The sequence below is a fragment of the Thamnophis elegans genome, chromosome 2 (assembly GCF_009769535.1).
Source record: "Thamnophis elegans isolate rThaEle1 chromosome 2, rThaEle1.pri, whole genome shotgun sequence".
NCBI lineage: Eukaryota > Metazoa > Chordata > Lepidosauria > Squamata > Colubridae > Thamnophis > Thamnophis elegans.
In genome coordinates this window covers 151,308,271-151,333,631 of record NC_045542.1, presented here as the reverse complement: position 1 = coordinate 151,333,631, position 25,361 = coordinate 151,308,271, and the positions used below count along the sequence as shown (strand labels likewise).

General features: G+C 39.3%; 1 pseudogene; it reads right to left on the bottom strand.

Annotated features, from left to right (window-relative positions):
• Window positions 1-519: 519 nt before the first annotated feature.
• Window positions 520-16,870, bottom strand: LOC116524059 (annotated as a pseudogene).
• Between the last annotated feature and the right edge of the window lie 8,491 nt (window positions 16,871-25,361).

Genomic DNA, 25,361 nt, shown 5'->3' with positions numbered 1-25,361 from the left:
AGTATGACTCTGTTCTTATTTATTCATGCTCTTTACTAAAAGGATATTAAGAGAATTTGCATTAGAAGAAGAGGAACAAGGTCCTACATTGGTGGAACAAACATCAATAACCTTCTAATCTAGCACACTTTTTAAAATAAACAATTAAATTGGCCCAGTTGATCTACAGAAAGAAAGTGGTGGCATAAAATAAATCATTGCCCAGGCAGAGTGTGAAAAAAACAAAACACATCAAAACTTCATCCAGATTAGCAAATGATTGCCATATCTTCTAAACATTAAATAAAGCAAATGTGTATCTATAATGCTCTCTTTTAGTTGGTTTAGTGTGTGTGTGTGTGTGTGTGTGTGTACATACATTTAAAAGAACATGATCTCTTACATATCTTAGTATATCTTATTATATTAATCATAATTGCGACTTCATGTGAAAGAAAGAATTTTTAGAACATATAACAAAGGTTTTACTTCCAACTATCCTATTTCATTTTAACAATAATTTGGGTAACTATTTGAAAATTAAGAGCCCTCATTGTTTTTCTTTATTAGATGCTCCTTAGTGTTCATGTCAGGTCTCAGAATAAGGATGTAACATTTGGGGACAAAAATACATCCCAATAAGCCCAGACTAGAGGCCAGGATGGAGAAGATCTGCACAGCCACCATGTATTTCCCTTTGGTGCTCAGGTAGGTGGGGACAAAGGAGATCCAAACACTGCAGAAGACCAGCATGCTGAAGGTGATCCACTTGGCTTCATTGAAAGACCCTGGAAGCTTGCGGGCCAGGAAAGCCACCAAGAAGCAGGTGGCAGCCAGAAAGCCCATGTAGCCAAGGGCAGTGTAGAACATGGTGACTGAGCCTTCATTACATTGCCGGAGGATCTCTCTTGGTTGAGAATACAGATCAGAATGTGGAAATGGGGGAGAAATTCCCAACCATGTAAGGCAGATGCCCACCTGAACTCCAGAACAGGACAAGACAATGGAGTTGGCCAGACTTTTCCCCAACCATTTCCTCATCCTGCTGCCTGGCTTTGTGGCCAAAAATGCCACCACCACCATAATCGTCTTGGCCAACAAGGAAGAGACTGCAACTGAGAAAACCACATGAAGGTGATTTGTTGAAGAAGGCAAGTCACTTCCTTGGGCTTACCAATGAATAGAAGAGATGTCAAAAAGGAAAGCAGGAGAGAGACCAGGAGAATGTAGCTGAGATCCCGGTTGTTGGCTTTGACTATGGGAGTTTCTCGGTATTTAATGAAGATTCCAAGAACTAAGGCAGTGTTTAGAGACAAAAATAAGGCTGTGATAGCCAGGATGAGACCTAACATTTCTTTGTAGGACAGGAAAGTTATTACTTTGGGGACACACTGATCTCGCTTCTCGTTGGAATGCTGACCATCTGGACACTTTTCACAATATGCTGCATCTGGAAACATGAATTGCTGTTTATATAGTGAGTAAGTGACATTTTATACCTCATGACCAACTGATAGAGGAAGGATGTATATACACTAGTGAAGCTGTTCTTTGCTCCTTTTCTGCCATTTCTTTAAAAAAATACTATATCATTAGAATAATGAAATTTAAAGGAAAAATGATTTACATTAAATATTGACAGTTAAATAACACAAAATATAGTTACTAAGCACGAATAATGTAGAAAATGATTACAGAAAAACATTGCCACCATCCCTTCTCTTTATTTCCAAGAGCAGAACTGTCTTTCCAGAAACCATCTTCAAATTTTCTAAATTCTCTGTGTCATGTGTGGTATGTATATTAGTTCTATCATAGTTACTTTAGAAATTGTAATTTTTGCCATTGTAGCAAATTATCTAATTTCACTTTCCAATTGACAATCACTGACAAAATGTATCATTCCAATTCCTTACCAGATTTGTAGAATTATAGGTCAAAAATATTAGGCGCTTCAATTCTGTTTGTTTAGGTTTTTTCCTGAATATTCTGATGCATTAAATTCTCTGAATTCTTTTGAGTTTTTTGAATAAATACCACAAATGATACAATATTAATTCTTTGTTATAAGGTTACTAACATTTATTTTTCTGTGGTTTGTCTGTTTATCAATTGTTGATATATATATACTGCAGTGGTGGGATTCAAATATTTTTACTACTGGTTCTGTAGGCGTGGCTTTATGGGCATGACAGGGGAAGGATAGTGCAAAATCCCCATTCCCTCCCCACCCCACTAACCTGCTTTCCAGCTCCATTCTCCTGTTCAGGGCAACAAAAGATCAGCTGGGAGGCAGCATGGGCGAGGCCAGCCTATTTGCTGGTTCTCCGAACTACTCAAAATTTCCGCTACCGGTTCTCTGGAACTGTCAGAACTGGCTGAATACCTCTGATATACTGTCTGTAAAATATTTCCCTTGTATTATAACTTGGTGTGGATTTTCTGGCTTTTGTTTTTCCAAAACTGCTCTCATTTTGGTGTCGCAATTATTCTTTGATTTTTGCATCTGTTTTATCATACAATTGTTTAGTTGTTCCATCTCCATGTCCTTTTACTGTTTCAACAGTTTCTGAAAATATCCACTGAGGTAAAATCCTACTTTTATTGAACACTAAACACTGCTGTATCTTTCTTTTTTTTTCTTTCCTGGGTATGGATGCAGCATACTGGCATATGAGATTAAACCTTGGTTACTCTGAATAAAAGGATGATGCACTATTTTTGTCCTTGAGCCACCTACCTTCTTCATTGGAGATTGTTCCTTCCGTGCATGGAAAGCAGTCATAGCAGCAAACTGGTTCTCCTTCTCTTGTGAGCTTGGTGTATCCTGGGAGGCAACTATTGGTACACCTAGAAAAAGGGGCCTTCTAAACAGAAAGAAAATTATGGAAACAAATGGATTAGGGAATTTATTTTAAAAGTGGAAATCAATGCAAAGAAGGGTTCATGAACTCAAAAGTTACTTTTAACATGGTATTAACATGGATGAAAGAATGGATTGCATTGAGACATACAAGACTATTGACTCTGGAGGGACACGACTTACAACTGGGTTGGCATGGTATGGAAAAAGTAAGATACATGACTACTTTCAAAGACATTATATAAGGAATGCATTACTTTTAGTATGGGAAAATTGGAGAACAACATTACTTGAGAATACTAGTTGAGCTTTTAACAATGGAAGCACTGATCCACCCTAACATTATTAACATGGGAAATATTGTTAGATAAAGATATTCTAAATGAAAAGGCGGAACTCAAAACTGAACAAGAGCTGAGTGATCAAGGGATCGACATGGCATCGGATTCACAAGTGCAGATACATTTTAGATATGAGAAAGATGATAAATTTTATGATTTTTTAAAAATAAAGAATTAACAGAATTAGATAAGATATTAACAGGGGCAGAAGAAAGGTTGATAAAAATGCTGCATAATTTCTTATTGGCTATTAAACTGGAAGATGAACAAGTGAAGGAGGCAATGATAGCATGGGCAAAAAACTTTGGTTACACATTAGAATTAAATAAATGACAGAAGTTGTGGGACAGGAACTATACATTAACAATGTCAACTGCATATGAAGAAAATTTATATAAGACGTTTTATAGAATGCACCTTGCACCACCGAGGTTGGCAAAGATATTTAAAGATAAGTCAGCTAAATGTTTGTTTGATTTCTGCAGCATATGATCCCAGAGTCCTCTCAATATTCAGCAAAGACCAATGGCTCTCCTGTCCAAACATTTTTAGCCTGTTTGTAGACTACGGAAATGCTATGGACATAGCATACTTAGGTTTCAGTCCTATTGTCCCCATTTATTTGTATCCATTTCCTGTGTTCTTATTCATGTTATTCTTATTCCTGTTATCTTGTACATGAGTGACAAACTAAACAAACAAACAAACAAACAAACAAAGTAGACTGAAACCTACTTCTTGTAAACTAGAAAAATGTGAGCTAGGCAGCATCATCACCAGATGGATTTGTAGCTGGCTCACAAACTGTACACAGTCAACTGTAACTTTATCTACATGGAAGAAAGTAAGCAGTGGGGAATCACAAAGTTCCTTAGGCCCCGTACTTTTCAATATCTTTATAAATGACTTGAATCAGGTATTCCAGTATTTGAGGGGCTGCCACAAAGAAGAGGTGGTCAACTTATTTTCCAAAGCACCAGAAGGCAGGACAAGAAAAAATGGATTGAAACCAATCGAGGAGAGAAGCAAGCTAGAATTAAGGAGAAACTTCCTAACAGAGAGAAGAATTAACCAGAGCACCAGACTGCCTTCAGAAATGGGTGTTTCATCACTAGAGGTTTTTAAGAAGAGACTGACAGCCACTTTTCTGAAATGGTATAGGGTCTCCCTTTTGAGCAGGGGATTCTACTGGAAGATCTCCAAGGTACCTTCCAGCTCTATTCTGAAATGGTAATTTGAACAAGCACTGAATAAGATCCAGTAGAATAAATAGGTGTAGTTCAGGGTTGAACTGTGGAGTCCTTGATGTACTCTGATATGGTTGTTTCCTAGCAGACATTTCACTATCGGACTAAATAACATCATCTATGCTATCATCAGGCACATGATACTATCATCATTGCACTGATAATGTTATCAGGCTGGGTAATAGAATATATGTAAGCAACCATGATGATAGAGCACCAAGGACTGTACTGAGTTACATGCCCAGAGGTAAGTCCCTGAGGGTCTAAGGCAGTGACGAACTTATGGCATGCGGGCCACAGATGACATGCGGAGCCATATCTCCCAGCACTCGAGCCGCCAGTTCCAGTGCGTATGCGTGTGCCGACCAGCTGATTTTTTGCCTTCTGGAGGGCTGGGAGCAGTGGTGGTTTCTGGCAGAGACTACTGCCAGTTCACACAGGGGTGTGCCATGCATGTGTACTTGATGCGGGCTGCACTTGCTTGCGCACTACAACTAAAATTGCTCTGCACATGTGCAGAAGCAAAAAGCAGATGGATAACTGGTTCAGGGGTGTGACAGGCCTGTGTCACTGTCAGTTCCAGTGGCGCAGTCCGCCAAGCTACTACCAGTTCAGCCGAACTGGTCCAAACCAGTAGGACCCACGACGGGGCTGGTGCTGTGGGGGCAGGTGGGTGGGCCTGGATTTTTGCCTGTTTTGCCTCCCTGGGTTTCAGGAAAGCCTGGAGCCTAGGGAGGGCATAAAAAGGGTCCAACGGGTGTATAGGAATCTCAGAAATGATCCATTTTCAGCTTCTGGATGGATTCTGGGGGGCGGGGGGGCTGTTTTCACCCTCCTCAGGCTCTGGAGGGTTTCCTGGAGCCTGGGGAGGGTGAAAACGGCCTCTCTTGATCCCCCGGAGGAAATACCAAGCTCAGCTTGGAGGTGAGCAGTGCAGCACACATGGAAGGGGGGAGCGTGGGGGGGGGGGTCCGTGTGCATACATGTGCATGTCGGGAGGTGCTTTGTATTATGGGTACCATCACATACATGCGCTAACACACGAACACATTTTTGGCACCCAACAGCAAAAAGGTTAGCCATCCCTGGTCTAAGGGTTTTGCGTGATTGCTTAGCTTCCTTTCAGGGAACAAGCATCACTGGACTAGCCAACATGCTTTCCATCCTAACTTAGAACAATGCTGGCATTTCCACAGTTAGCAATACAGGAGACATCTAACAGAAATAGTAGCGTCTCATTCAACCAGTTTTTTCATTAGCAAAGAGCCTCCCTCAAAATGAGAAGACTGATACAAAAGCAGATGGATAGCCAGGAGTGGATGAATAATAACACCCACAAACAAGCAGACTTGGTTACCTGATGTGAAGTTGTTGGCCATATAATGACACTCTCGTCAATAGAGATCTTGATATCTGAAGGGATACTTGTTTTTCAATATTCCCTATTTTCACCCAGCAGAAGACTTATTAGGAAATACTGCCCAGTCCATAATATCAAAGTCAGCAACAGGAATTCCAGCCTCATCCAAATAAACATCATCCACAGAAAGATTGTAAACCTGGAAGTTTCTTAGAAAAGGATGAAGCTGAAAAGACATGGAAAATCACACTTGCCATGTATACATTCTCTTTGAGCCCTAAGACAGAAGTGGGATATTCAGCTCAGAGCCTCTGTCTGTATGCAACAGGAATATTATTCTCTTTCTCACTTCCTTCTTTCCTCCTTCTCTAAATCTCCCTTTCTCTCTCCCCCTTCCTCTTCCATTCTTTCTGTCTCTTTCTCTCTATATAAACACATATGCATAAACCTTTCCTGATGATTATTTCGGCTGTTCTGTGTTATGAGATTTTTTTTAATTGAAAAGTTTTAATAAACTTTACACATATTTCCCCTTCCCCTTCCTCCCTTCACACCCCCACCCCCCCCACCCTCCCTTCCCCCAACTTCCCAGAGCAAAATACAGGGTATAAGCATTTAACAATCATACACTAACATAAGCTAACTAACTATAGCTTCCTACTCCCTCTTGTACTTTAACTCTCCTTTTATTAAGCTAAATTTAGATAAGTTATAACATTCTTTGTTCATTCATAAGCTAATTGAAATTTCTTAGTCTGATATTTATTTTGAATGTAGTCAATCCATCTTCTCCATTCCAACATATTTCTCATCTGAATGTTCCTTCAAATATGCTGAAATTTTGGCCATCTCTGCTAAGTTTACTACTTTTAACGTCCATTCTTGAATAGTAGGCAATTCTTCCTTCTTCCAGTACTGCGTCACCAACAATCTTGCTGCCGTTATTAAGTTCAAAATCAAATTAGTCTCTATAACTGTACAATTTGTAATTATACCTAGCAAGAACAACTGAGGAGTGAACTTTATCCATTATTGATTCTTCAAAATTTTGTGCCCACTTTATCATACATTCTTTAACTTTCAGAATCAATTTCTATTAGAACGTTATATAACCTTTTTATATGCATTTGACTTTGACTCCTAATTTGTTTTAGTAGATTGTCCTCGTCTTGCATAATACCAATTTTCTGATCATTTTTCCATCTGGCCTGCAACTGTCCATACTGAAACCAGTTTGGATTACCTTTTCTTTTAGTACACATTCAAGGGTTTTAGCTGTAATACACCTCCTTCTATAGTAAGAAGTTGTCTGTATGTAGTTACATCCTGTTTTTGTGCTATACTTATGTTCTCTATTGCATGTCTGGGAATTGCCCACATAGGTATCTTACCATTTAATTTATGTTGATTTTTTTCCAGACACGCAATAAAGCATTCCTTAATATATGACTTTTGAAAGTCTTATCCACCTTCTTGTTGTATACAAATAAGCATGCCAGCCTCTGTTGAATTAATCCAGTCACTGATTATTGATAAAACTACTGCTTCATAGTATAGTTTTAAATTTAAATAAAAACTTAGGCAAGACATTCATTTTCATTGCTGCTATCCTTCCCAACAAAGACAATTGTAATTTTTCCCAATTTTTCATCTCTACCTGCATTCTATGCCATAATGGTTCATAATTATACTTATATAGTTTCCCATTTGAAGTTGAGATATAAACTCCTAAATATTTAACCTTTTTAACTATCTCACATCCTGTTTTTTTTCTAATTCTTCCCTTTGATTAGTGTTCATATTTTTAACTAACATCTTTGTTTTCCCTAGATTTATTTTAAACCCAGATACTTGGCCATATTGATTAATCATATTCATTAAAACCTTGGTAGGTTTCCCTGGTTGGGTTAAAGTTATAACCAAGTCGTCCACAAATGCTCGTAATCTATTCTTGGTGCCTAATCTTAATTCCCTGTAAATCATCTGACCCTGTATTTTATTCAGCAATAACTACAGGGTTATAATAAACATTAATGGTGATAGGGGGCAAGCCTGTCTTGTATCTTTCTCGATTTTAAAAGATTATGTTAAACTTCCATTGACTATAATTTGTGCTGTTTGTTCCTGAATTATTGCATTGATTGATTGTAGAAAATACTCTCCAATTTGCATCTTTTGCATTGTTTTCATTACAAATTGCCAATTCATTCAATCAAATGCTTTCTCGGCGTCTAGAAATATAAGCGCTGCAGGGACTTGGTTATTCTTTCCCAAATACTCCAATATATTAACAATTTGTCTTACATTACTTCTCATTTGTCTCCCTTGTATAAAACCAGTTTGATCATTATGAATCAGTTGCTGAATAACCAACATCAACCTATTCACTAGTATTTTGGTAAAAATTTTATAATCTGTATTGAGTAATGATATAGGCCTATAATTTATTGGTTGACTAAGATCTTGATCTTCTTTGGGTATCAAGGATATGAAAGCTGTTCTCCAAGATGGAGGTACCTTTCTTTCCATTTGGATTTTGTTAAATAATTCCTTAAGGGGTTCTACCATTTCTAATAGTAAATTTTATAGTAAACCACTGTCAAACCATCTGTGCCCAGTGCTTTCCCAGCCTTTAACTGTTTAATTACCTGGAGGATTTCCCTCGAAGTTATTGGTTGATTCAATTTCTCCCTTTGCTCATCCTTAACTATAGGTATTTTTCTTTGTCCAAGTATCTATCTATATCTAAGCCTTGTATTTTATCACCCATGTACAATCCTGTAAAAATTCAAGGAAGGCCTTTTGGATCATATCCTGTTGATAGACTTCTTTACCTTTGTACTCTATTTTCTCTATGGCACGAGCCTTTTGTTTTTTCCTTAAAATATATGCTCACCATCTACCTGGTTTATTTGCATTGCAAAAAGTATTGGGTTTAGTATATAGCAAGTTAGTTGCTACTTGATCTGACATCAACATGTTAAATTGCCCTCGCAGTAAAGTAATTGCTTCTTTTGTCTTCTTATCATTTGGGGGGCATTTGCCCAGGTTCGCCTGGTGCGCCAGTTGCGGCCCTACCTGAATCGGGAGGCTCTCACGACAGTCACTCGAGCCCTTGTGATCTCTAAGCTGGAATACTGCAACGTGCTCTACATGGGGCTGCCCTTGAAGAGCACCCGGAGACTTCAGCTAGTACAGAACGGCCGCGCGAGTGATTGTGGGCGCACCTCGGTTCGCCCACATAACACCTATCCTCCGCGAGCTGCGCTGGCTGCCTGTGGATCTCCGGGTGCAATTCAAGGTCTTACTTACCACCCATAAAGCGCTCCATGGTAGTGGATCTGACTATTTGAGAGACCGCCTTCTGCCAATAACCTCCCTGCGTCCCATCAGATCGCATAGAGCGGGCCTCCTCCGTATTCCATCCGCCAGTCAGTGCCGACTGGCGACTACCCGGAGGAGAGCCTTCTCAGTTGCTGCTCCGACGCTATGGAACAATCTCCCCGTGGAGATTCGTACCTGACCACAGTCCAGGCCTTCCGTACAGCCCTCAAGATCTGGCTAGCCCGTCAGGCCTGGGGATAAACTCTTCCGCCCCTCCCGAATGCTGAGAGAATGTTGTGTTTTTAGTATTTTTCAGTTATTGCACATTTTTTTATGTTTTGTCTTCACTCCCCTTCCTTGTTATTGTAAGCCGCCCTGAGTCCCCTCAGGGAAAAGGGCGGCCTATAAATGCTTAAATAAATAAATAAATAAATAAAAATTTGGGTTAGATATTAGCACCTGCTCTTTCTTTTTTATCTCCTCTTCTAGTTCCCTTCATTTTTCGCCCTGTCTACGTCTATATAGGTTATTCAAATTTATTAAAACACCTCCCATATATGCTTTATTTGCATCCCAAACCATTTCCATGGATGTTCCCTTATGCATGTTAAAAACAAAATATTCTTTCAATAGTTTTTTTACATTCTATGACATTTCCCTCATATCTAAATAAATTTTCATTTAATCTCCAAGACCTCCTAGATCCCTCTCCATATTCCAGGTCCATCCACACCGGATTATGATCTGTTAAAATTCTCAGGCATTCTTCTTCTTCACTCTGGAAAGAAAGTCATTTGTAATTAATATAAAGTCAATTCTAGAGAAGGATTGGTGCCTATCAGAAAAAAATGTAAAGTCTTCTTCTTTAACATTCTGTTCACACCAAATATCCCTCAATTCCATATCATCCATCATGTCGAAGAAAGATTTAGGCAATCTTGCTCGTGTTTGAGTATTTTGCAAAAGTCCCTTCTTGTCTTTCATAGTATCCAATACTCCATTCCAGTCACCCAGTAATATGCACGATCTATAGTCCCATTGTATTAATTTAGTATGGAGCAACTTGTAAAAATTTTCTTGCTGTTGATTGGGAGCATATACTCCTGTTAAGAGTATTTTCTTTCCTTCTATTAATAATTCAATTGCATATATCTTCCTTGAGGATCTGCTTCAATTATTTTAGCCTTTAAGTCATTCCTTAAATATATAACTATGCCATTTTCTTCTCTGGAGCAGATGCCACAAAGTGTGTTCCTAATCTTGCATTCATCAAATATTTTTGGTGATTTGTTCTAATATGTGTTTCTTGCAAACAAATTGCATCATTTTTGAATTGTTTCAAATAGTGAAATTTTTTTCCCCTTTTTTGTGGTGAATTTAAGCCATTAACATTCCAGGTTAAAAATTTAATTGTCATCTTTAGCCCCCTGAAGCTTTATAAGAGCTGCCTGGAAATCCTGCTGGAGTTTCTTCTTCAGTCTAGCTCCCCTCACAGCTTCTGTATTTGTATTTGTAGTTTCTTGGATTGTTGTCTGAGCTTGTTGCATCTTTAATTCTTGTTCTTTACATTTAGTTGCTGCTCAAATTTGTCTTTGTTCCATAACTCCTTCTGTCTCCTCAAGTAATTCCAAGGCTTGAGCAGCACCCGCTTGTACCTGGGTAGCTTCCTGTCTAGCCTCCCCTGCTTCATTTCTTCTTCTGGGTCCTGGAGATGGTGGATATCCAGCCTTTAATACATTACTGTAAAAATCTCTTGCCTTCCAAACTGAATTAAGATGATATATTTCTCCTAAATAATTCACCACCAATCCGGCCGGGACCTCCCATCTATACTGTATCTGGTGATTTATAAGTTTATCCACTAGAAATGCATAGTTCTTCTGGATCTCAACATTTTAGAGGGAATTTCCTTCAACACTGCCACCTCCTGTCCTGCCAGCTGTAGTTGTTTTTATAAGTCGCTTGTAATATTCTATTCCTTATTTTCCTGGTAACAAAATAGATTAAAATATTCCTTGGTAGTTGTCTCTGTCTGGCAACCCATGAATTAACACTATACATTTTGTCAATCTGCCAATCATATTCTGCCCTTGGTTCACCAGTTAACTGAGCAAAAGCTTCTGCAAAATCTCTTTCAAATTTTCTTGGTTATTTCTTTCAGGCCTCTTATTCTCAAAGCAAATTCCATCGCTCTGTATTGTATCATTGTAATTTCTGCCTCTGACTTTTCAATCTTGCTTTGAGCCTCTTCAACTTTGTTCTCCAAATTCACATTAGACTGATTAATTTCTTCCACCCTATCCTCCAGTGATGTTACATAACCAAGCAGACCCTTAAATGCATCCACTCTACTCTCTTATTTGTTCTTTGTGGATATTGGATTAGATCCTTAATTTCAGACATTTCGTCACACGCATCTTTAAAAGCAGTTGTATTTTTTTTCTTCCAAAACAAAGGCTTGTGCCTTTAAAGTGCCTTGGAGAGCTTCAGGTGTCAATTTGTGTATCCACTGGGGGTAATAAAGACTGCAGTTTGGGTGTCTGGGCTGGGGAACTTCCAGCGCTCTTAGAAGTACTTAATTTTGTTTGTTTTGAAGCCATTTCCAAATATTTAAATCACACTTTCCAGCAGCCAAATTATTGAGCCCAAAAAGTCCACCTAATCCCCAGATTTGTTAGATCTTATAGCTTGTTAGTAAACCAATGCTGTTTTCTTTAATCTTGAGCTCTTGGTTCTTTTAACAACGTTAACAAGCACTTAACAAAAACTTTCCTTTTAAGTTTCACTTTGACCACACCCTTCAACTTTTCAACACCATCTTCCCTTTTGTTCCCTCAATCTTCACAGAAGGAAGTAAAACTGTATCAGAGTTAAAGTTTGTACTTGCAATTATAATCACTCCTATCTTTGCTCTGCCTGCATCTTATTCAAATGTAGATTAAAACGTTGATTGCAGGGATGGTCGTGGCGTTTTGTTCTGCTACAGCAAAAGCATCCCGGAAGCGGAGCTCTGTTGGGCTGCTGGGAGGCTCTCACCCTTTGAGCCCCAGAATTACTCCTGGGGGTATAGGGGAGCTCAACCTTGCCTGGCTGCTCACCTCCCCCTCTTTTCCCGAGGGGAGAGTTTTCAAGCTGCTGGACAGCTGATTTATGCTGTTCTAGCAACTTAACATGATCACGGGGCTGGCATTCCCAAAGGAGCTTCCTTCAACGCCTACGCTGCCACTGGAAGTCTGTGTTATGAGATTTTTAATCATCTTCCTTTAATGACCCCATAATCCCTTGTAGGACAGAGTCTGGGCAACTGAATGGAGCTGAGTGTTTACTGGCCAGATGCCATTCCTGTCGCCAATGCGGAGTTATATTCAGCAGATATATTCTCATCATGCCCAGAGAGATAAATATTTGCCTCTACCTAGGATTGAACTCACAGCGTCCTGATTGTGGAGTGAGACCTCCACTTCTAGGCCACTGCACCCACTCATTTTATGACTTTTTAATCTCAGGTCAAAAACATGTTTTAACTCCAACAATTTCACCATCTTTCCAGGGTTGTTTCCCCACCTCTTGTGTTTGAACTCCCATTCTTTTGGACTCAAAACTCAGTTGGGCTAATTGGCTTGTATTCTTGATGTGGGGCCCTCACCACTGGAGATCATTGTTGGGATAAGAAGATCTCATCCCAGTGCTGTCCATCTCCTTGTTTCTTGTTTTTCAAAATAGGTTCTAAATTTTTAATTGTGTTTCTATTTATCTTTTTACTGTTTGTAAGCCACTCAGGAGCTCCTGACATGAATGATGTTGAGTTGGCCATGCCCATCTTGGCCAAGCCCACCCAACCCTGATGTGGCCCTCAATGAAATCAAGTTTGACACACCTAGAAGATTCACTAACAGAATCTGTCTCTTTCTCTCTAAGCCTGCACATCTGGTCGGAAAAAGTATTAGAAACTGACTGTGGTTATTGGAATTCCCCCCATCCCCATCTATCCCAGCAACAAAGATGATTAGGGAACTGGAGGCTAAAACCTATGAAGAACGTTTGCAGGAACTGGGTGTGTCTAGTTCAATGAAAAGAAGGACTAGGGGAGGCATGATAGCAGTCTTCCAATATCTCAGGGGTTGCCACAAAGAAGAGGAAGTCAAGTTATGCTCCAAAGCACCTGAGAGTAGGACAAGAAGCAATGGGTGGAAAGTAATCAAGGAGATAAGCAACTTAGAACTAAAGAAGAAATTTCCTGACAGTTAGAACAATTATCCAGTGGAACAACTTGCCTCCAGAAGCTGTGAATGCTCCAACAGTGGAGGTTTTAAAGAAGATGTTGGATATGTTTGTCTGAAGTGGTGTAGGGTTTCCTATCTGAGCAGGGGGTTGGACTAGAAGACCTTCAAGGTGCCTTCCAATTCTCTAATTCTATATTCTATACATCTAACATAACATTTAAAAATGGAAATGAAACCATTAGTGGAATTTTCTAATGGAAGTCTTACCTGCCATGGCTGTATTATCTGAGGTGTCTGATGGTCCCCAACATGCATCCTGCTTTTCTCAATTGGGAGGAAATGGCAGCATGGAGGACCCAGGCCACAACCTGGATTGTTGTGGAAATACTGGAGCTATCCTCGGACAGGATTCTTTCAACCAGATCCTGGGGTGGGGTTTCCCAGCTCTTTTTCCAGGCACGTAGTCCAAGATTTCTTCGACAACAAGGGGATTGAATAGGAACATTGAAATGCTGCCTCCCCAAAGTTCCCTGTAGCAGAATAATGTGAATTAAAATCATAATAGCGTGTCATTTTCTTTGTCTGAGTTGTGAATGACAATAAAAGATAGTCACGCTGGAGATTAAGCAGGCGGTTAAAAAATCTCACACTTATATCGGACAAAGCTGTGGCAATCCATACTTTTTCCCCAAACAGGATTTTATCCCTTTCAATTTCTCGTATTAGTACTGCTAGTATTATTGTGGCTTGAAAGTTCAAGTGACAAACAAGACTGTTCACTTTAGGGTCGCTAAAATATTGAAGGATGTCCTTCTTTTTCCCCACTTGAATAACCATGGGTAAGCTTTCTGAGAAGGCAACACAGACGCCTTTTCTTCTGGCTACTGGCATAAAAGTTCTTCTGAACTTTTCCCCACTTTCATTGTCTGGAGCAGCAAGGCCGATCCATGTCCATTGGAAATGCAGGAGCAGCTGGACAATTGCCAAGTGTGGAGGTTCTTGCTTTGGAGTCACCCGGTAGAAAAAAGGGAAATGATGTTTCTGCTCTGGAATGTGGCTGATGACCCCATAGTTGATCTAAAATGAAATAGAAAAAAGGTGGTGGGTTGTTTTGTTTTTAAGGACAAAAATAAGTGCTTACATATCAAGACTCTGTGGAGGAGAACTTCCTTCCTCTGTTCTTGAGTTTGCACTATGAAATGTCATCTCAATGTCTGGTATCACTTTCCTGTATTTAGGGATAGAATCAAGATCATGAGAAGTGTCAATACCATTTTACAATGCCTTGGTAAGGCCACATTTGGAATGCTGCATTCAGTTTTGGTCGCCATGATGTAAAAAAGATGTGGAGACTCTAGAAAAAGTGCAGAGAAGAATAACAAAGATGATTAGGAGAATGGTTGCAGGAACTGGGTATATCTAGTTTAATGAGAAGAAGGACTAGGGGAGACATGATAGCAGTCTTCCAATATCTCAGGAGCTGCCACAAAGAAGAGGGAGTCAAGCTATTCTCCAAGGCACCTGAAGGTACAACAAGAAGCAATGGGTGGAAACTAATCAAGGAGAGAAGCAACTGAGAACTGAGGAAAAAATTCCTGACAGTTAGAACAATTAATGAATGGAACAACTTGCCTCCAGAAGTTGTGAATGCTCCAACACTGGACATTTAAAAGAAGAAATCGGATAACCATATGTCTGAAATGTATAGGGTTTCCTGCCTAGGCAAGGGGTTGGACTAGAAGACCTCCAAGTTCCTTTCCAACTTTGTTATTCTATTCTATTTTATTTACAGTCATCACCTATTAGCAGCTTTCTGCCATAATTATAGGAGGAGAAATATGACACGTTTTTCACATCTTCAACAGTGCAAAAATGAAGGGCAAAATACTATAAAACCAGCTCAGCCATACATGCCTCAGGAATGCCCTGGGGTTACGGTCAGCAGAGAAAAGAAAGTTGGGTGGGATGTGAGGGGTTTTTCGTTTTATTGTTTTTGTTTTGTCTTTATGTACAAATAGGGAAACAAAAAACGTTAATGTAATATTTTCTTTCTTTTTCTTCCAGTAAAATCTTTGACATTTTCTTTCAATCTGTTTCAAATAAGATTGAAAAGATGTTTTTCTCTTCCAAGTTATGTGACTGAAAGACACCGAGAAGTGGCAGAACAAGGATTGGCAAAGATGTTGCAAATTTCATGTGCAGGATGGTTTAGAGCAGCTGTCACCACCAACTGGTGGTCCGTGGACCACTGGTGGTTCCATGAGAAAATTTTGGTAATCTGCAAATCAGGGATCCTCAGATTATGGCCCCTACATGCAACGAACACTTGTTTTGCTGCAGAGTCTACTGGTGCATCATGGCCTGGAACTGGCTGACCACCTCAGCCCATGAGCCTCCAGGCACCAGTACCTGGCCTTGCACTCCCACAGGTCCCTCTGCTTGGAAAGCCTATGCTTGTGGTCCTCAGTGAGGTGCTTCTGCTGGGCCTCCTTCTCAGTAAGATCCAATTTGAACGGAGCCAGCTGTTTTGCCAACCTTTCTCATGGTGACTGCTTAGCTCTTAACAACTGCTTCCTAAGGAGCCTGGCCAGGCAGGTGAGGCGTGGCTGGAAGGAGAGAGGTGAATAGAGGCCGGTGAGGTGCCCTCAATGTGAGTGACATCAAGTTGGCCACACCCACCCAATCACATGACCAATTAGCTACACCTACCTGGCCAGTCTAGGCAGATCCTATTAGTGGTCCATGGGATTTAAAATTATGAATTTGGTGGTCCCAGAGGTCCAAAAGGTTTGGGACACCTGGTTTAGAGCATTTCAGTTCAACTATGAATGAAGGTTTGTTCAACTGCAAAAAGGATATCAGAATGAAAAAAAAAGAATTATTTGAATGTCTGATGCCATTTCAGGGCTTCATTGGCAAACTTCATTGGCTCACTAATTTTATTTATTATTTGACCTTTTGAGCCATGGTGGTGCAGTGGTTAGAATGCCGTAATGCAGGCTACTTCTGCTGCCTGCCGACTGCCTGCTGTTTGGCATTCAAATCTCACCAGGCTCAAGGTTGATTCAGCCTTCCATCCTTTTGAGGTCAGTAAAATGAAGACCCAGATTGTTGGGGGCAAATATGCTGACTGTAAACCACTTAGAGAGGGCTGTAAAAGGGCTGTAAAGCAGTACATAAGTCTAAGTACTGTTGCTATTGCTTTGGGGGGCTATTTGCAGAGTGAGATTAGCTTCAGTATTCATTCATACCTGTGGGATTTTGTAGATACTCAGCATGGTGGAAATTTGATCAAAGAGATCAGACTCTGTCCCCTCAAGCAAAGGCAACATATTATTTTGCTTTCCACAACTGTAGTTTGGGACATTCTCCTGCCCCGTAGAAAGCAAATCCAACATGACCTCATATGTTAACCTTCCATTGAAAAAGTTCTCATAGATGCTGTAGCCCAGGGTGATGTTTGGTAACAGCTTTAGATTCTGGTTGACCTCATGAATGGCAAAGAAGAAGGGCAGGATGTGCCAGAAGCTCATACTCTGTATACTGCAAGATAAGAGACTTCAGTTGGTTTTCATCTCAATGTGGGGTTTTCATCTTCAATTCAACAAATCACTTCATATTTCCCAAAGCTGTTCTTTTATGACTTTTATAACTAATCAGTTGGATGTTGTTTTATGAGTCTAATCTGGAACTGGACAATTGAACAATCTGAAATTAGTTATGGAATGCATCACCCTCTCATCACCATTAAATGGAATCAGATCTGACCTCCATGGCAGGTATCCCCCAAATGTTACTCCAAATAAATGTTTGGATTTCTTTTGAACTTTGTCTCAAGCTCATAAATTAATTAGGGCATCTTTTTGGAGACCTGACAGTAGCCCAGGGTGATGTTTGGTAACAGCTTTGGATACTGGTTGATTTTCATGAAGAGCAAAGAGAAGAAGAGTGGGATGGTCACAAGATCATACTGGGTATACTTCAAGTGAAGTGAAGAGATTAATTTGGAGTTTTTCATGTGAATTCATTAAAAAATTAGATCCCATTTCTGAAGCTATATAAGAAATCATTTGTATGAGCCGTGGTGGCGCAATGATTAGAGAGCAGTACTGCAGGCTACTTCTGCTGATTGCCAGTGGCCTGTAATTTGGCAGTTCCAATCTCACGAGCTCAAGATGACTCAGCCCTCCATCCTTCTGTGGTTGGTAAAATGAGGACCCAGAGTGTTGGGGGAAAATATGCTGACTCTGTAAACTGCTTAGAGAGGGCTGTAAAGCACTATGAAGCTGGTATAAAATCTAAGTGATATAAGACAGGATCACATCAAAAGCTCTCTACTTGTATGCAATGCAGGAAATATTGTCAGAAATTAATCGTTCAATGGGGGGAAAAAGTGAGATGCCTGTATCATTCATTTACTGTGATGGACTTTCCTTGAGTCTTGATATTAGAAGATCAGCCCCATTGACACCCCATTGACACAAGCGGGACCTTCATTTCCATGCTTTTCTTCAGGGTCAAAATGACCCAAATTAGACGTTCTAGACCTGATCCCAACTTTTATTTTCTCTAAATGACTCAGAGGGGCACACCTGTGGTATGGCCGAACACACTCAAAACTGTAGAAAGATAGTAGATTTTTGGAAAAACCCTCCTTTACTACCACATCCAGAAAACACAGTAGAGACCTTCAGGTTTCTAGGTTCTATAATATCTCAAGACTAAATGGATACTTAACATCAAAAAATTATCAAGAAACACAACAACAAATGTTCTTTGTGCACCAACTCAGAAAGCTCAGAGTATCTGTATCATTCGTTTACAGTGATGGACTTTCCTTGGGTCTTGATATTAGAAGATCAGCCCCATTGACACCCCATTGACACAAGTGGGACCTTCTTTTCCATGCTTTCTTCAGGGTCAAAGTAACCCCAATCTGAAGCTCTAGACATGATCCCAAATTTATTTTCTCTAAATGAGTCAGAGGGGCATTCCTACAGCAAAATCTATATTATTCTAATATAGAATATAAATAAATAAATAATAATTTATTTATAAATAAATAAATATCTGAGCAACTGGATGGTTTATTTAAATTCACATTAGAAAACCGTTATTCATATGAAAATAAAGTTTCTTGCCCTTTTTTCTTGAGCATTTTTTCTAGAATTTCTTTGATTTCTAATTGTTAAGGATATCTCTGTGGTCTTTTTCTGGTAAGTACCAGCCTGTTCTGATGACTTTTACATCCTTTAATTTAAATTTATTTGTTTCATATTGTTCTTCCACAATAGCACATAGTGTTTGTTAAGGTTTGTCTTTCAGCGTGCAAGACTCAGAAGAAAACAAGAATTTGCTAGCCATGACAAAGTCAAAGTTATAGAGCACTGCACACCAAGACAACTAGACACAAGAAGAGTTTTTTCCCTGAACGCCATCACTCTGCTAAACAAATAATTCCCTCAACACTGTCAAACCATTCACTAAGGGTGCATACTATTACTATTAGTCTTCTCATCATTCCTATCACCCATCTCCTCCCACTTACGACTGCATAAGTGTAACTTTGTTGCTTGTATCCTTATGATTTACATTGATATTGATTGTTTCCTAATTGCTTATTTGTACCCTATGACTATCATTAAGTGTTGTACCTTATGATTCTTGGCAAATGTATCTTGTTCTTTTATGTACACTGAGAGCATATGCACCAAGAGAAATTCCTTGTGTGTCCAATCACACTTGGCCAATAAAGAATTCTAATTCTCTAATTCCCTTGCCCCTTTCCATTCTTAGTCATTAAATCCTTAATATTAAAATTAATATCCCTTTGCCATAAATAATTTACATTTATTGTCATTATCTTTTCAGGACAGCATACAGCATAGAATAATCTATTCCATAATTTTCAAAAATAGATGGCTAATGACATATATGTCAATATTAAAATTGTAGCACAAAAAAGTTTTGTTATATATTAGCCATGACAGAGATTAATCATTATACCTTGCAATAAACTATATTAATGTTTTACATATTTTTTTCTATTATATATAAGAATTAATTGTTTCATATAGGAGGATGTAAGTTTTTAATTTATTGTAATTTAGCTGCTGCAGTCATAGAATCAAATACATGAAATAAGGTATGATTCTCACCTCATCAAATCAGCAACAATTTTCTATGTTAAGACATATATTAACACAGTAACAACCACTTGCCAGAAATGGATTTTTTAAAAAAATAGCTGAAATGGCCTCTACCACATTTATTTCCCTTTTAATCTGGAAGATGGTGTTTTCGTGTCTTTAAATAAATACGCCCAAGGCTGTGTTTTTCCTGCCATGGTCCTTGGCTTCTTTAGTTTTATTAATTAAACAAAGGTAAGCAGGAAGATGCGTGATGCTACCACACAAAGCAAAATGCCAGCCTCATCTTGAGAGGAGCAAATTGCTCACAAGTTCCTCTTATGTTGCCCACAAGCCACCTTATGAAAGAAAGCTGAAAGCCAGCAAATGAGGACTTGCCCAGGAAGGAAAAGACAAGAGATGAAAGAAAGATAGAGATACAGTGGATAGAGGTAGAGATAGAGATTCAGAGACAGAGACAGAGACAAAGAAATAGATGGATGGATGGATGGATGGATGGATGGATGGGTGGGTGGGTGGGTGGGTGGGGTGGGTGGTGGGTAGGTAGGTAGGTAGGTAGGTAGGTAGGTAGATAGATAGATAGCTAGATAGATAGATAGATAGATAGATAGATAGATAGATAGATAGATAGATAGATAGATAGATAGATAGATAGATAGAGATAGATAAGAGATAGATGATAGATAGATAGATAGATAGATAGATAGATAGACTAGATAGATAGATAGATAGATAGATAGATAGATAGATAGATAGATAGATAGATGATAGGATGATAGATGATAGATGATGTGACAGACAATGGAGTAGTAATCTCTCTGGCACCAAAGAGAGTTGTTTTGGAAGAGTTACCCTCCATCTCTAGTTTAAGTCTTCCTTAAAGAAATGAAGAGGGAAAAGAGGACCTGGTACCAGGAACATGGAACCCATCAATATTAAAAAAACCAATGGCAAGAAAGGATAAAATGAAAACAATAGGCTTACATAGGTATCAGGAATTACCTGAAAATCTGTGGTTTGGAGGCTTAAAGAAAATGTATGGTTGAAATACAGTACTCATTGTAGATATGATGCAGTAATCAGGAAGTCACCGGCTTGTAGTAATTAAATCTGGTTTTTCTTCTTTCAGCACACTCAAGGGCATTTGGTCATCAGTGTGCCACAGGGAAAATGGGACACCAGGAGAAGCAGCATCAGCAGCATTTCACATATCATGATGGAGATCTTCTGTAGTTCTCTGTGGCAAGCACCATGTTTTTGGCCTCAGATCTCTCTAAGGAGAAGCACAATTCTCTTGGCCACAAGAGCCCACTGACTTTAGTCATAAGATAAAATGAAATCTGGCACATCAAAATGAGCACAGATTACATTCAAATTTGCCACAGTCCTGCCTAAAGGAGTCTCATATAATCCTTGAGGAACTGGTGGACCACATATTTTGATGTTTTTAATAAGCATTCATAAATGTTTGTCAAATCTGTTGTGATGGGTGGTGCATATGAGGGATTTACTACTGTGCATGAGAGAGAAAAACTTTGTATGACCCATGGGCATAGTTCTAATTTAGACTTATTAATACAGCAATTCAGGTAACTTTTTATTCCCTTCACTCAAGACACTTATGCTAACAGAATAACAGAATCTGAGAGACATGTCTTGAAAGAAATACAGAAATTAATTGAGTAAACTTTTTAATCAGCCAAAAATTCTTTATTGATAGAAAAGAATACAGTTTCCTGCTGGAAATGATTTAGTCCTTTTTTCTTCTCTGCTTCAACGATCACTACAAAGTTCAGGCCAGCAGCCATCTTTTCTTTGGATCTTTGGCCTGCCACACTTTCTATTATTCTACTATGCATTTTCTATTGTGGGAAATGGGAGGGGGGATTGTATGGAGTTAGATGCTATGTAGCCATAACAAAATTCTTTCTAGAAAGCCAAGGTCATCCTTTGTCTTTGCATCTCTGCACCTGGCCTGAACTGGATGGATTGAAACTGCCAACATGGCAGGGGAAGATGGGACCATGCAATGGACTGTGGGTGTGGGGACAAGATCTTGAAACTTTCAACTTGGTGGGGGAATACCATGAAGCTTTCGGAATTCTGGTTGTCTCAGGTGTGCCAACATGGCTTCTCTTAATAAATTGCAACTTTGAGCAATTCTTTGCCTTGGACTCTGATTTACTATTGGATGCTATTTGGAATGCTGACACTAAGGTCTGATTCCCAAACTCAGGAATGCCCATGAACATCTCCAACTCAAAAGACTGAGTTGGGCTGTTACTTGGAACTCTGACAGCTCTTTCTTTGGTCCTGAGCCATTTACCTTCCTGGGTAGAGATTGTTCCTTCCATAAATGGAGAATAGTCATAACAGCAAACTGTTGTTCCCTCTCTCTTGAGTTTGTGGTGTCCTGAGAGGCAACTTCCCATCTTATATTTTATTTCATTTTCATTTTCATTTCATACGGTCACATATATACTGTGCATAACTGGGGCCATATAACATTGAGCAATAAACACAGCCATCTTTATCAACAATACTCCCCAAAATACAAACCCAATATACCACTTCAACCCTCCATACACCCTTTCTTTCACCCCCCTCCAACTTTCCTTTCTCCCCTCCAACATTCCCCTCTAACCTACTTCCCTTCCCCCTCTATCACTCCTCTCTCCCAATACACTCCCTCCCTTCCATCTCACCCTCCCTCCGATCCTCTCTCCCCCTCTCTCCCCCTCTTTCTTCTTTCCTTCTACTCCTCCCTTCGGTGTATTTCTACTATCTGTCAGTATATTCGGCTTCCTATTTTTACACTAGAATTAACAACGCAACAGTATACAAGTGCAATCATATTAATCAGTTTAAAATCCAGCACATACTATATTTCCCCCCCACTCCCCCCTAGAACCCCACCTCCCTTCCCCCCCCGACTTCCCAGAGCCCGTACACGGTATAGCTTTTTATCAAACACAGTCAAAATATATTAAAACCAAAGAAATTAAAAAAAGAAAAAAAAAGAAGGAAAAAGAGGAAAAAAAATTCAGTAAAGTCTCCACGTTGAACTCAGCTTCTTGCCGTTACTCAAACTTTAAGCAGTTTACATTATTCCTAATCTTAGTTGTTTGTTTACCTGCAGGGTTTCCCCAGAGGTTATTTGTTAGTTCAACTTTTACCTGTACTCTTCTCTAACCAGGGGTATTATCTCTTTATCTAAGTATCTGTCTACTTCCAATTCTTTTCGTTTTTGCCCTAGTTTATATCTATGTATTTTGTTTACATTCATCAGTACTCCTCTCATATACGCTTTACTTGCATCCCCTACAAATCCCATGAAAGTACCCTATTCTTATTCAGAGCAAAGTATTCAAATAGCAATTTTTTTACAATCATTAATATACTTTTCATATCTAAATAAACTCTCATTCAACTTCCAAGACCTTCTTGCCTGCACTACCCTTCCCAATTCCATCCAGACTAGTTATGGTACGAAAGGACCCTCGCCGCAATCTTTGTCTTCTTCACCCTAAAAAATAAATCATTAGTAATTTGTGTGGAATCAATCCTTGAAAGGGGTAGATGTCCATCAGAAAGAAAAAAAGGGTGGGTTCATATGCCTCTGGATTTCTTTCTCGCCAAACATTTCTCAATTAGAAGTCGTCCATCAAGCCTTTTTCCCTTCTAGAGTTAAGTCTGATGCGATATATCTTCCAAAGGGATCTGCTTCAATTAGTTCAGCCTTAATGTGTTTTCTTGAGTATGGAACTATGTCATTATCTTTTCCATAGCAGAGGTCACAAAATATTGACCAGGTTCAGGGTGTTGAACAAGTATTTTGATCAGTTGATTTGATATGAATTTCTTACATGTAGATTATATCGTTCTTAAACTGTTTGAGATAGTAAAATATTTTCTTTCTCTTCTGTAAAGAGTTCAGACCACAACTCCTTGGTCAATGGCCGGTGGTTATTGAGATTGTTGCGATGTACCTTGTTTTCCCATTCGTCTGGTAGTCATACCGTTAGGTCTTTGTTCCCTGACCCCTTGCACTCTGGAAGAAGGAAATGGTGCTTTTGTCTGGTAGTTGTGTGATTTGCTGTTTATCTTGTCCTTCTCGTGGTCTTTCTCCAGATCCAGATACTTCAGGTTGTCCCACCTTCAGGATCTTGTAATAGAAATCTCGGGCTTCACATACAGAGTTGAGATGATATTTTTGCTTATCAAATGTAATTATAATACCAAATGGCACATCCCATCTGTACTGTATCTGACGGTTTCTAAGTTCTTCCACTAGAAAAGCATAATCTCTCCTGGCTTTTAGCATTTGAGGTGGTATTTTTTTAAAGACAATCAAGTCCTGCCCGCCAATTTGAAGCCTGGTATTATAAGACTCTTGTAGTATTATGTTTCTGAACTCTCTTGTAGCAAAGTATATAATTACATCTCGGGGAAATTGCTTCTGTTTTGCCAGCCAAGAGTTAGCGCGATAAATTTTTTTCGATCTGCCAGTCAAAGTTGGACCCCGGTCTTTGCACCAGACGGTCAAAAGCCTCTGAAAAAATCTGCTTCAAGTTCTCCTGTTTATCCTCACGCAGCCCCCTGACTCTTAATGCAAGCTCCATCTGCGTGTACTGCATCATAACAATTTGTTTTTTCAGCGTTTTCAACTCTTTGTTGCACCACTTCAATTTTGGAAGTCAAGTTAGTGTTGGCTTCTTCAAGAACCTCTAGCTTATCTTCCATTCCAGAAACATATTCTGTCAGTACAGTTACAAGTCCCAACATATCATCATTTGTTTTGGCAATCTTGTTATCAAGCTTATCATATAAGTCTTTCATCTCATTCTTTATCTCCTCTCTGAGTTCTCTGAAGGCTTTTAAATTCTGCTCTCTAAATTCTCTAAAAATTTCAAAAAAAAAATTCTTTTGTTAGCAAATCTCCAGTAGGGGGCGTAGAGGGTGGAAGCTGCGACTTTGTGCCAAGTGAAGGTCTCCCCGAGTTTAATTTTGTTTTTGTTGCCATTATATCTTTTCTTATTCAACAATTATTCAAATTCCACTGGCCCACTGTGTAGCTTACGAAGAAAGGAAGTATTAAGTCCCCCCTTTGTTCTTAGAGGTTTTTCAAAGGGTTTCAGAAAAGAGCATTATAACAAAGCAGGTTTCAAGAGATTAGCATTGTAACGAAACAGTTCAACATATTCATCTCTGTTTGGAATGTCTCTATATTAACAAGGAATATTTTAAAACTTTTAAAAGTTGATAAGAAAAATAAAGTCTTGTAGACTCTTCAGGGAAATGAAGCTAATTAAAAGAGAGACTGCAAGCTGGCTGTTCCTTTGATCTTTTTATCAGTGCTCTTGCCGGAGTTAGAAATGTGGGACCAACGCCATCTTAGGAAGAAAAAAGAAAAAAAATCCCGTGCACGAAGGGAACTCTTGTAAAAGGAAGCTAGGATTTTTTTAAAAAAAAAGAAAAAAGAAAAAAGACAGATAAGGTTCTCAGGTACGGACTCTGCTTGTATTAATCTCAAATAAATATATCAGAAGTTGTCATAAGTGGGGGGATCCTTGCTTTGCGCCATTAAAAAAAAACAGCTGAGGTTTCTGGCACGGAGATGTGATTCAGCCTACGGTTCCCCCCCCCCTTCCATTCGCAGCAAAAAAAAACTGCAAACTTCAAAGAAAAGCTCTTACCAGCTGGATCTCTCTCTCATTCTTCTTTGCCTGAAGAATGAGTTTATCTACCAGGTATTTAGGCAGATAACGCGACCAGAAACCCGGGGGCAGCTCGTTAAGCTGCCGCCATCAGCAAGGTCCCGCCCCGGAAGTCCGGTCCCGCCCCAGAAGTCCTGAGAGGCAACTTGAAGTACATC